The 13,817-nt window shown below is 46.3% G+C and overlaps 1 long non-coding RNA gene across 1 annotated transcript in view; it reads right to left on the bottom strand.

Moving 5' to 3' along the window:
* LOC129171531 (uncharacterized) overlaps nt 1–13,817 on the bottom strand; it is a 64,633-nt gene that overhangs the window by 11,200 nt on the left and 39,616 nt on the right. The window lies entirely within an intron of this gene.

The raw sequence follows: 13,817 nt of genomic DNA, 5'->3' as shown, positions 1-13,817 counted from the left end.
AAGAGACGTGGAAGACGGGTGGTGGTGGTGCTGTGGTGGGAGCATGCAGGAAACGCGTCGACTGGAGGGGAGCATGAATACAATTCCTAATTAGCCTCCCCGTTCTCTCACTTTCTTGTTGCATCCCCCGTCGCTGTACGGCCTAACTGACATTGAATTCAATTTACTTCTTAATTAAATCTGAGACAGGAGTTCGGCTCTGCTTTAAACAAGATCGATTAAGGCGCGGCTGGCGGCGGCAGCAGAGGTGGCGTGCAGCCCTCCTAGTCCCCATCCTCCCTCCTCCTCATCCCTTGTTTCCGAACGGGAGGCCTGCCTGAGGATAACCTCGCTGCACATGATGAAAGGGGAGCCAAAAGATGCAGAAGAGGAATCTAATTGGAGTGTATAGCACAGCAGCACAGAGCAGGGCGACCGCGGCCAAGTCGAAAGCTTTTAGTTGTCTCTTGTGGAGGGAAAAGGGCATTTCAGCGTGAGTAATGGCAAGCTGGACCACAGTCAATTGAGAAAATAGCCAGTCACTGCACGGTGGGAGGGGAGGGGGGGGGCAGGTGTGCACAGCCTGACATGACGGAAAAGTAACCTTGAAGTGGAAGCTAGCGTCTGGGAGAAGTGGACAAAATATGCAAGAGGAGAGAAGAAGAGTGGGAGAAGACAGAAGGGACGGCGCTGACTCATTGTTAGCGCTCGGCTTTTGAATAACAAGGCGGCCATAACTCCGTTATTTGCCTCCCATGGCAGATATTGCATTCGGCAGCATCATCCCCGCGCAAACAGACCGCTTAGCCGCAGCGCGCTGCTTTGTTTCCTCGCAACTTTATCAGTTTATGAGTTTGTGACGTCGTGCTGCTTTCTGCCGCGCGCACATGCGGACGACCCCTGATGCCTTTGATCCACTTCTGGAATGATTTGCTCAGCTCGGCAGCTTTTTGTAATAACGGCAAGGTGTGACGGGTCACTCTGCATCTGGACACGTCAGTCTGCCTCGTGTGTTCATAAATCACCACATAGTCAAGTACACTGCACAGCACAGCAGCAACACAACCAATGTTGGAATAGCAATAAGGAGCATTAATACCACTGGTGAGTTCATTTTAAAAAGAATAGCCGGGGCGTTACTTATTAAAGCGGACTGCGGTTAATTGGAGAGAGTCTGCAGGTATATTCCACAACACAGCAGTGAACAGAACCAATGTTGTAATAGTGGGAAGAAGCATTAATACGACTGATACGTTTATTTAATATAGCCAGGGAATCATTTATCTAAAGCGTAAAGAGGACATTAATTGGAGTCTGCAAGTATATTGCGCAACACAGCAGCAACAGAACCCATGTTGTAATCATGGTAAGAAGCAAACTGCTCAGCCAGAATTAATAGTGCTGATGTGTTCATTAAAAAAAGAGCTATTTATCTAAAGCGCAAAGTACAGGTACTACAGACTCTCCAATTAACTGTAATTGGAGACACAGTGCACAACACAGCAAGAGCAGAACCAATGTTGTAAGAGCAATCAGGCGCATTAATGCTGCTGATGAGTTTATTTTAAAAATGGTGTAAATATAGCCGGGAGTTATTCATCTAAAGCACAAAGAGGGAGACAGTTAACTGGAAAGAGTCTGCAAGTATGTTGCACAACACAGCCGCAACACAACCAATGTTGTAATAGCGTCAAGAAACAAACCGCTCAGCCACAATTAGTAGCGCTGATTGTTCATTGTCAACAACAGTGTGCCAACGTTTTGAAGCGCATGCAGACGCAGATAAGCCTGCTGGAGGCTGACCACTCTTCAAATGCAGCTACTGCCATCTTGTGGAGTTGATAAAACTATATGCTAATGGTTTCATATGAGCAGCTGTTAATGTCATTGGTTTTTTCTGCTTTAAATCTATTTTGGGGAACCATTTCATTCAATTCTTGGGCCCAATCTGCCGCACTTCCTAATATCATCAAGGCGTGATAGGTCACCCTGCATCTGGACATTTCATTAGTCTGCATAGTGTGAGCTTCTACAGACTCATTATTGCATGAAAGCACTTTCAGGGACTTTTCCCCACCTTTAAAAATAAAAAAGTTCCGAGGCGTATGAATGCTAGAGGGCACCAAAGCATATTAATAAGGTACATATCTCATCCTACTTACTCACATGGGCCACATCATTAGGTACACCTGCACCACGATGCGGAGTTATAACACAATACCCACAACACCCCCCCCAAAATGACCGCTTCAATAAATTTGCATCTGTCTCAAAGAACAATTAGTCCTCATGAATGAGGGATTTACTGCACGTGTGTGTATGTGTTTTAAATGAACAAAAAAAGCTTGGCGTCTCGTTTATAAAAACAATCTCTGCAACGCCAGTGAATGCACTTCCTGCTCGTGTCGGACCCACGGCGGCGGCTCGTACAGAAACTGATTACGGGCTTTTGTTACCTGGATACCACCTCCATCCAGATGCAATTTATTATCATAGCTCACCTCTCCGTCGCCGCTGCTGAATGATAATACGCTTCAGCTTCTTTGATATTCCGCTTTGCGTCTCGGGGCAGTCGCAGTCGTCCCCTTACTATGGGGCGGAAATGTTTAAATGCAAATGGCCACGTATGGAATATTCATTTGGACGCACAAAAATGTGGACGTATTGGCTTCTTATGCGCTTGCATGGAGCGGCATGCTAATGGAGGGGCTGAAAGTGCAAGGTCACATCTCTTCCACTCCAGTCCTGTGAGTGGTGCTACAATGTGCATTATCCTGGTGAAGCCAATGCAGGATCTTCATCTTGATTATCCCTACCCCCACTTGTACCTGCACTACTATGTGCACCTGTGTCCTCGAACTAACCAAAAGCAGCAACCAAAGCAATACATCATCTTGTGTTTTCTAAAACTACATCAGGAGGTTGCCTACGGCCACAGTTGTTAATGCCAACGGGTTTTTGACAATCGGAGACTTGGCGGCTATTTGAACAGAGTCAACATTGGAGCATTACTCGTGGCAGTGCTGGGCAGACCACCCATTCTTTGCCCATTTCAAAAAACGCCATTGAGGTGCTTGTGCATCAACTGGATGCTGGACAGAAAAAGAAAACGAAAGCGTGAGGAAGCAGCAGGAGCCCACGAAGGTGACGAGAAAGCACAGATGGCCCTCAGGCAGCAACATGGCGGAAGGAGGCAAGACGACAGGCCTAAACTAACAAGGATGGCACCTATCCTCTCACAAACACCTTCAGCGCCTCAACGTCCAACTTCCGCTTCTTCAAAAAGATGTTTTTAAAAAATGAAACACGCAACACAATTGCACAGATGGATCCAGACTCTATCAAAGCCAACAGCTGCGGTGTGCGTCACCCGTCCTGTTTCACACGCCGATGTGAAAACTCTGGTGAGCCAAGTGTGACCTACAACGTGGCGACATCGGCTGGAGGCCATGATAAAGACGCCGCACTCTGCACCGGGGCTGGCATGAACAGAAGTATTGGGTCACCTAGAAACAGTGAACAAAAGCTACAGTGGCACTGCGAGTACAGTAATTCCTCGTTTATCGCGGTTTATTGGTTCCAGACCCGACTGTGATAAATGAATTTCCGCAAAGTAGAATTTGTGTTATATAAATTGAATATTTTCGTAGTTAGAGCATAGAAAACCTGTTTACGATCTTCTAAATATGCTTTTTTTTTAATTATTTGAGCCCTCTAGACATGAAATAACACCAAATCATTTTCTATGCAGCTTATCCTCACTAGGGTATTAATGGCATTAATGTTTCTTATGTTCTTATTCATTTTCTTGTGTTTTCTTTCTTTTTCTTTGGGAGAATGAACAGAACTTCATTGGGAGAACTTCATTGTGTAGTATAACTACCTGTTTTACTGTGCATATGACAATAAAACTCTTGAATCTTGAATCTGGGGTTGCGGGGGCATACTGGAGCTCAACCCAGTAGACTTTGGGTGAAAGGCGGGGCACACCCTGGACCGGTCGCCAGCCAATCTCAGGGCACATATACTGTCGTCAAACAGTCATTCACACTCACATTCATCCAGTAGCTATGGCTAACGTAGAGTCACCAATTAACCTCACATGCAAGGTTTTGGAATGTGGGAGGGAACCGGAGTGCCCACAGAAAACATGCACGCTTGGGGAGAACATGCAAACTCCCCTTTACACCCAATATAGTAGACATAAAAAGAGCAAATACGACATATAAGACATAATATAGACTCACACATTGTTAGCATTGGGAGTGTCACGTTATCACAAGTACTTCCTGCAGTGGATATCGTCTATCAGGGTCTCAGCAGGTTTCAACAAGTCAAATGTATGAATTTCTAAGACTTTTAAGATCATGAGGAATACAATTTAAGACCCATTTCACAAATATATGGCAAAAAATAAATAAATACAAAAAACTTCAAAAGACATGAAGGAAAACCAGAGGCCTGTAATTACTTGAACAGTACAGTAATCCCTCGTCGATAAGCAGTTAATTGGTTCCAGAACAGACTGTGATAAGTGAATTCCCGTGAGGTAGGATTCCTAATTTATAAATGGAATATTTTCGTAGTTCGAGGACAGAAAACCTGTTTCCGACCTTCTAAATACAGGTTTCAACATTATCAGAGCCATCTAGCTATGAACCCCTATAGTCAACTTTACCCTCCCATTACCCAAAATAAAAGACATCACAAGAGTAAACACAACATAAATTAGACATAATATAGACTCACACACGTTAGCATTGGGAGTGTCACATTATCACCGAGTACTTCCTGTAGTGGACATTGTCTGTCAGGGTCTTCAGCAAGTAAACTTATGAATTTGTAAGACTTTTAAGATCATGATGAATGCAATTTCAGACCCATTTCAAATATATACCCGAGAGAAAACCTTCAAAAGACATGATGGAAAATCGGAGACCCGGAATGACTTGAACAGTTTAGTAACCTCTTGTTTATACGTGGTTAATTGGTTCCAGAACAGACTGTGAATTTCTGTGAAGTTGGATTCCTTATTCACAAATGGAAAATTTGTGTAGTTTGAGCATAGAAAACCTGTTTATGATCTTCTAAATATGTTTTTTTAACATTATTAGAGCCCTCTAAACATGAACGAACAACCCACTAGTCACCTTTACACTCCAATTACCCGATATAATAGACAGAACAAGACAGAATAAGACATAATATAGACTGGGAGAGTTTCTTTTTGTTGTTTCTTTTTTAACTTCCAAGACTTTTTGCAGTCGCTAATGTAATGCGGTGTTCTTACAAAGTTACAGAGTCTGACATTCTTTTTAAGTTTTATTGCCAACCTTAAACCACCAGTCCAGGGTGTACGCTGCCTCTCCTCCAAAGTTAGCTGAGATAACGCTAGGCTCCAGCATACCCCCGTGCCCCTAAAGAGGACCAGCGGCATAGAAATGAATGAATGAATGCCAACCTTAACGCCAATAGGAGTGTTCAATTCCAACACAGCTCGCACACAAACATCAACATTACAACACCGACAGGTTGTTACAGTGACACGACTGACACCGAGTGACCAGTGTAGAATACTACATATCAACGTGTCTTTCAATACGTTAGATTTCTATTTTAGTTCATTTAGTCACTTTTATGCTTGACAATGTTGAATTTAGGCAAAAAATATGTAAAATGTGCCGAAGCATGGAGATTTCCTGGCTAATAACAGGCCATAATCAACCATAAAACAGTATGATTTATGAATTCACATATCTTGGAAAAGCCGCAATAGAGTGAAACCACAAAATTCAAACCGCGACGCGGCGATGGACGACTGCACTTGTAAAAAAATTCTGTTGTTTTGTGGCAACAGAGGCGAGGATTAGTAACTTAGCAGTGGAAGGACATAGTGCGCTCCATTACATTTTTCCCGCCAGCTCAGCACGGACACGGCTTGGTGCCGATACCGGATCGGATCAGCCCCATCCACTTTCCTAGAAGAGACTCGACAAGATTGTCGAACGTGTCCGTGCAAATTAACGTGACGTCAGAAGTCACTTATTGTCATTTCAATGGTGTTCTTCCACAGCAAACTCATCCAAGCATGCCACTTCATTATGGACCATGCTGTGTGAAAAAGGCCTTCCTCAAACTCTTCCCACATACACTTTTGTTCAACTGACTTCATCAATGCACCAATGGGAGACAGGGTTAAGCCCATGGGGCTCTGGCGGTAGCGTGGTCGTCTCCCAACCTGACAGTTGGCTCGATCCCCCGCCCTCCCTGTGACCATGGCGATGCATCCTTTGGCAAGACTGTTGATGCTGCGTCATCAGTTGGTCCAGGAAATGTGGTTGAAAGTGTCAAAGTGAAAGTCCATATACCATCACCTAATGGATGAATTTATTTGTGTCGGAATATTTCTTCGTAAAAAGAAACAGCAAATGAAGGATGAGGAAAAGCGCATGGCAGTTGTGCCCTTTGGAGACGTCATGTTTCCCCGCACTCTCCCTTCCCCCCTTAGGTGTGCAAGCCCGTGCGGCCTGGCGTGCTTTCATCGTGTTGGCGTGTGCGTTAGGGTGATGGAGGTGCGAAATGTTACAGTTTCTCCTCTTTTCATGTAGCTGAGAAGTGTTTATGCCAAACGCCTCAGAGGGGAGTGAGAGTGTTCATCCAAGCAGCCCATGAAAGAGAGGCGGGAACACGAGAAACAAAAAAGGCATCTTTACCCCACCTCTCCACAGCCGCCATGTTTCTTACATTTTTTTTTTTTAAACTTGATAACCTTCAAAGCAACGTGCGGTCTCGAGGGGAGGGGGAGCAGTTTTCTCTCCCGCCGAGGCCAGACAGGGCCGAGCCCAGGGGTTGATGGGATGAGACGCTCGTCGGGAAGCTGTCCTTCAAAAACGTCCGTGGCCCTGCGGTTTTTGCTGCTGTTTACCTCAAAGAACCCTCGGAGCGTTCCTCGGGCCAATGCTCTCACCATCCCAACGGGCCGCACACCGGCAGGCACCTTGTGCCAAAAGCAAAGTTAGTGGTACCTCCATGTGAGATGCTCCTTGTGAGGCGTTACGGCTTTAAGAAAGCACATAAAAATGTCCCTCCATAAAACACAGAAAACAAACGAGCAGCATTCCCTGCTCAAAGCTGCCACGGGACGTCTTTTGTTTTCACACCATTATCAGCGCTCGTGTAGGTCCCAAGTAGTGCCGACTCAGCGCCGCACAAAACATATTAGTCTTCATTTGCTCCCGCTTCTTTGTCAACGTCTTTATCTCAGAGTGCAGCAAACAAGGACAGCTAGCCTGGGAAGATGCGGCTTTGCACTAATGGTTGACAGAGACGCATGAGACCTGAGCCCTATTGACCATCCTTCCAAAGCAGGGGGGTCCAAACTTTTCTCCATCAACGGCCGCATTCTGAAAAAAAAAAATCATTTTGAAATTTCTATTGCTGTATGCTAGAAGCTAAATATAAAGAAAAAACAGCCTGCATCTCAGCTTTGTTACAAAGCATATTATTATTCTTATAATTAGTAGTAGCAGTATTAGCATCAACAATTCAACCTTTTTTCGTTATGTTACACCTTTGTTATTTTTTCCATTTATGCTGCAGTTTTTTTTTTGTCAGTTTAATTGCAATTTTAGAATGTGGCGCGGGCTGCCCAGGACCCCCGGACCACACCCCTGCTCGAAATGGACCTGCAAAAAGTAGGCTCAGCAGCATTTTCCATGCAAATGAATTTCAAGGAATTTCAGCATAAAATATGTAAAATAAATCTATAAAATTATTCATTTGGGAGAGTATGCTTGGAAAAAAAGTTTTTTTTTTTATATCCAATAAAAGAACTGTTTTAAACGTTAGAGTGGAATTAATCTAACAAGATGTTTATCATTGTAGGAATCAAGAGAAGTACCTACAATCTCAACTCCTTCTCTGAAAGCTCCTCTGAAGTTGCTCAACATTAGCCACAACCTCTTCAAGCTAGCCTGCTTGCTTCGGCGGTGACGTGGGCAGTGAAATAAAGCCGTCAGGGAATAACGGTACGCTGGGGAGCAGGTGCCATTTGCCTTACTGGCCCCGTAATGTGTCGACCTTCACCTTAATGATCCGCGCACAGCACTATAACTTCTATTTGGGCTTTCAATTATGGCGTGGATGGTGCGAGGGGGAGCCAGAGGAGCCTCGTTCACTGCTGCAAGCCTCCTGCATTCCAGTGATGAATGGCTGAACGTGATGGGCTTCCGCTTGTCTTGTCCGACGCCAACATGAATCTCTGTGAGATGTTTTCAATTTAGGGTCAGCTTTTGAGGATGCACACATATTGCTGAGCTCCTGGGGGGGACAGGTGGGAATGGGTGAGAGGAGTGGGGGTCTCTCTCGGGATCAAACAATTCAGGCAAAAGAAATAATAGCCAGGGTCAATGCTCCATATCAAACCCCAAACCCTCCCCTTCAATTTGGAATTCACTTTCCCGCCTGCACCGTTGCTCCACTGTCCTTGACTCCTCTTGCCCCGACCACCTTGGGGTGGGGATTGAGCTATTCAGAGGCTCCGCTTTAAAAGCGGACCCCCACAAACACGCCAGGAAGAACGCCGGCTTATTGATGGCAACTCTTTAGCACGGCTCCTTTGTCTCCCGCCTGCTGGCGCCGGCAGGATATAAATCCACCTAATCTCTTACCTACATCTGTACAAGCCACCCGGGCCGTTATCCGGGGTCAGGGCCAAAGGGCGGCCACACTCGCTTTAAGACAAGTCACTCCTGGAAGTTGATGTACAACTTCAACATTTGCACCCCCCCCCCCCCCCACCCAGTGAAGCTGCAAACATCTGCGTTAGAGAGGCCGAAAGACAAATAAATGCACGCGACTGACAGGGCGATGGCGCTGTGGGGGAACGGAGGAGGGCTGAGGGTGGTCGAGGACTATTGCGAAGGGGCGGGGGAATGGATGTTTTATGAGGCCCTTAACATTTACTTCCTCTACGTTTCTATCGGCCATGTCTGTTAAGGGCGGCCGCTTCCTCTGCGTGTCGGCCATCCATCAAAGACAAAGAGACATCGGCCCCCACGTAGATGGACATCTCACTATGATGGAGGGAGGAGGGAAGGTCGGCCTTGGGGGGTGTCGGGGGATGGAGAGAGAAAGTGATAATCCCGGGAGGGAACGGTGACGCTTTCCGGCACAAACAAAAAGCTTGGAGGAGAAGGAGGACAAGGCTGTGGATGTTCTTCGATCATGGATGGTGCCCCTCCAAATAGTTGAGAAATGGTCTAGACAAACATGAATACATTTTTGCCCACTTCCAAATCAGTCTGACCATATACCGTACCTCCATTTTACTCTATTTGCAAGATTGTGATTGGCTAGGATGGTTGCACAGTTAGAGGTTATAGTGCCACCTGGTGCTCTGGCACTTACCCGGTCAGCCAATGACCTTTCATGTGAACACTTTTTGGACAGCAGAGTTGAATATGCTTTTTAAAAAAAAAAAAAAAAAACTCCCTTGTATGAGTGGACATATAAAAAATAGATCGTGTCCGAGGGCGTTTGGGTCAGGGAGGCGTGCACCTCCAGACAGGCTTCAGCAGTAGCAGTCGCCCCCACAGGTCACCGCTATTAATTACAAACTTTTCCAGCAACCCATCCATTAATCTAAATCTAGAGTCCAGACAAAGCCCCCGCTTGATGCAGTGCCAGTGTACCAATCACGTAATAGATCCTCTGCCCTCTGGCCGACCTAATTCAGGGTCCGCCTATCTGCGAGCTCATCACGGCCGCAGTGTGACAGAAGGTCGTGGCAGCACCCGAGTGACGCCAAAACCTCTTCAGATCAGAGTGGGAGCTCATAAAGCGAGGCCCGTTAATGACTACATGTAGGCGATGATCATTGCGGCGATGAACAGCTGGTCGGCGACGGCGTCCGTCCGTCATTGGCCATTTGTCTTCATTAAAGCCGCCCGTGGGCCGGGGAGAGCCCGGGAAGGACCTCCACCACGTGTCGGTCAGACGAGGAGCTTTTGTTTACAACATATCAACAAGGAGAGAGGGCAGGAGAGGCAACAAGACAGAGATGAAGAGCAAGGCGGAAGGAGAGAGGGTGGTTTGTACTATCCTGCAACCTTGTCTTCCCCCGGCCATACCGGCCCCCGAGCTGCTGTATCCCCCTGTAGCAATTAATCATTTGATAGCGAGCTTACTCAACCGGCAAGCATCTCCCCCACATCCTAATTAAGCTGGGGATGAGAGAGAGAACTAAGAGAGGAAGAGGAGGATGAAGCTAGAGGAGAAACAGCGTGTGCAGTGACGTAAACGAGGTAGGACGAGAATCTCAAGGCCAGCTCCCGCGGATCGCCAGCGAACATAATGAAGAGTCGGTGCCAAGCGGCGTCGAGGTCCATCTATCTAGCAGGCTGGCCAAGGTTATGCTGCATAGACGCTGGTTATACAACTTTCCTCACACGAATAAGAAAGTATGGCCGGCTTTCAGCGTGTTTACTGGGAGATGTTTGGAGAACGGCTACAACAAGAAGTAATTGTGTATGTTTCAGTGGGAGATAAACATGTTTACAATGAAAATACATGACTCACGTAGCAAGGTAGAGTACAAAAGCATGAGCTAATGTCCGAGTGAAAGGAAAAGCAAACGAGTCTTGGAATGTGCATGTTTTCATCTTTGGTCCAAGACGGAGAGAGACCTCACTCATCCTGCTGGCTGAGAGACTCATGCCCACGTTCCGGCCACCTGCCAGCCAATTAGTCGAGCCGGGATGGAGCAGCTGGACACCCAGCCCGACATTCCTAGCAGCTGCTAAAGCTAATGGCTCTGATCTCAAGGAGCGCTGGACCGGACCGCCAGGGGAACTAACAGTGGTTAGAAATCACTGAGCCTTCCAGAAACTTCAGTTCGCAGAAGAACATCCATTTTAGAAGGAGAGGAAGATTTTCTTTACCCGATATTACATGCACACATGCTCTGGTTAAAGAGCCAGTAGGCTGAATGTTTAACTTTACCCTTGACATTCAAGGAAAAGGTTTTTTGGAAATTTGCCCATCATCCACAATCCTTACATGAGACACCAACACACATCTTTCACTTTTCTGTGTGTTCTAAAGATATAAAAACAAATAAATGTTACTATAATGGGTCACACCTATGCCGCCTTTTATGGTTTTATATCCATGCTGTAATCACGTAGTAGCAGGTCCATTCATGGCAACACGTAATACTTGGTCGTAATTTGGTCATTTTAAAAGAACAGTTTGGATTTTTTTGACATGAAGTTGTATGACATCCCCATCAGCAGTGCAGTCTATCAACGTAACGTGAGCAGAGCTCTGGTTGGATTTTGTTGAGGAGAAACGTACTTCCGGTTAGTTGCTGGGGTCTCTTAGGTTAAGCATGTGGCTTCTCACAACAATATGAGTTCAAAAGAGGAATACATTTGCATCACAAAATCATTGCTAACAAAAAAGTCAGACCTCGCTCGGTGTCATTTCCCCTCCGTTCGTATCACTACGTGCTCTCACCTGTCCATTGTTGTGTGTGTGTCTTCCACAGTATTTACATGCACGGATGGAGACATGCTGCGACGGGAGACTCTTGCGTCACAGCGGTGTTCCTCCTCTGTGGAACACATACAGTACACAACAATGGACAGGCGAGAGCGCGTAGTATCTTCGTAGTATCGTAGTATCATATCTTTAGAACGCACAGAAGAGAGAAAGACATATGTGTTCATGTCTCACATAAGGATTGTAGATGATGTGCAAAATCCCCCAAAAAGTGTAGTTTTCCTTTAATTTTGGGAGACCCATCAAGATCAAGCATCAGGATCTGAGCTTCATTTTGACGAGGGTCAAATTTGTACAGCCAGACAATTTAGGTGATAAAAATCTCCAGAACTGCAGAGCCTTGTTGCGTGTTCCCAAGTCCAGTCCATCCAAGTCTTGCAGGACTTGATGGATCTGCAGATGGCCATCATAGCCTTTTGTGGTCTTGCGAGTCCTTGGCTCAATGGGATCTTTTTACAATATTAGGCAGGTGGTGATCAGTGAATGGGAAAAGCACGTGCGCATGTTCTATAATTACACTGCTTGCCAGTTTTATTGCAAATAAAGTTTTCCGGGCCTTTACTAGCACTGCAGTGTCATCACAAAATGAGTCTGGACTTCCCGACACCTTTCACCAATCGTGTTGAGGTTCTCGTGTTGCACCTGCAGCTCAGCATTGATAACCTCCTCACTTGCCATCACACTGCCCGTTGAATAATTACCTCGGTCCACAGGTTGGGGGGGGGTGATGCATTGTCCCGATGCTGTCAGATCCTCCTCTGCTCCTTTTAAAATGCCTCCACCCTTTTTCACTTTTATGGATGGGGGGAGTAATATATGGCTTTATTTACGAGACAGGCCCTGGCAGATTTAATATTTTAATTCGGTTTTATGGCCGGAACATAGGGCCTCGCAGGACTCTTTATGGCCGACGAGATGGTGTGGACCGAGACGGCCGTGCGAAAGCATCAAAATGACACACGCAATCACCCCAACACCCCCAACACCCACCCGCCCCTCCCGTCCACATGGCGAGAGCATCTCTAACCTCAGCTCGCGGCGATCCTCCCCCACGCGTCTCCATCAGCCGCGCCGTCATAACTCCAAGGCGTCGACATGGCCATCGAGCAGACAGCACCGATCTAATAGAGGCGAGATTGATGGTTCAAACAATTCAGGGCTGGAGCGCGGGGACAACACGGCGCTATTGGCTGAGAGATTGATGAATCAGAAGATGCGGCTCTAAACTTTTCACGGCTTCTGCAATACCCCGCCAATGCTTCAGACTATTAGCAGCTGATACCACAGCGCCCCAGAGTTGATTGATGAATGGTACGATTCCCTCTCTTTGCTGCCGATTGGTTGGTAATTTCAAACCGAGATAGGAAAAAAAAAATGCAGCACCTTCCACCACTATGAGAAGTTTGATGAATTTTAATGGAAATCAATAGAGTTGGATCACTTTCTCCAAGAGAGAACTTTAATCAAAAGAAATTCATTATTTTGCCGTAGCGCTTCTATCATCTGACACGGATATAAAAAACATTAACCAATAATAACCACGACACACGGCTCGGATTTTCCACCCAATTAAAGTGTTTATTGTTTGACACAAAACGAAACGTCCTCAAGGATTGATACAGTAGAAGTGCAGAGACTTGGAGAGGGATTTGGAGGTGTTATTTCCAGCGGGATGCCGAGCAGGTTCCCATGGGAACTGGTAAATGAGCGTCTACCAGGCTTGGCCCAGTGGCATCATCGATCTGTCTGAGGGCCCAACAGCTCAACCAATCAATGGCTCTTTGAGTACTCGCAGCAATGTGAGCGAGTGGCAGCGCCTCAGTCCTTTCTGTCCCACACAAATCACCAGCTTAATTGATGTGCTTAAAATCGCCTTAAAACGGCCTGGTAGTCCACCACCTCCGCCTCTCAAGGTGTGGGGCCATCAGGGAGCCCACCTGCCAGGAGTGACGCGAGCGCTGATGGAAACGCTTGAGTGGCCAGTCAGTTTATGTGTGTGATATTTTATTTCTGCATGAGCAGCTTTACTGCCAAGGCCAGCTTTATTACTCACACAATGCTACTGCTAACAATCACACAAAACAACAAAGACTCGGCCTTAATCACTAATAACGGGTCACACTAATCCATCTACTTTCTACCACTTATCCTGTTTGGGGTCGTGGGGAGCTGGAACGTATCCCAGGTGACTACACCCTGGACTGATGGCCAATCAAGCACAGGGCACATGTCACACTAAGCATAACATGCAAAAAACATGAATGTAATCTCAAAAT

Source organism: Dunckerocampus dactyliophorus, chromosome 18 (genome assembly GCF_027744805.1).
Source record: "Dunckerocampus dactyliophorus isolate RoL2022-P2 chromosome 18, RoL_Ddac_1.1, whole genome shotgun sequence".
NCBI lineage: Eukaryota > Metazoa > Chordata > Actinopteri > Syngnathiformes > Syngnathidae > Dunckerocampus > Dunckerocampus dactyliophorus.
The sequence above is the reverse complement of the archived record's forward strand: the minus strand, read 5'-3'. Positions and strand labels throughout refer to the sequence as shown.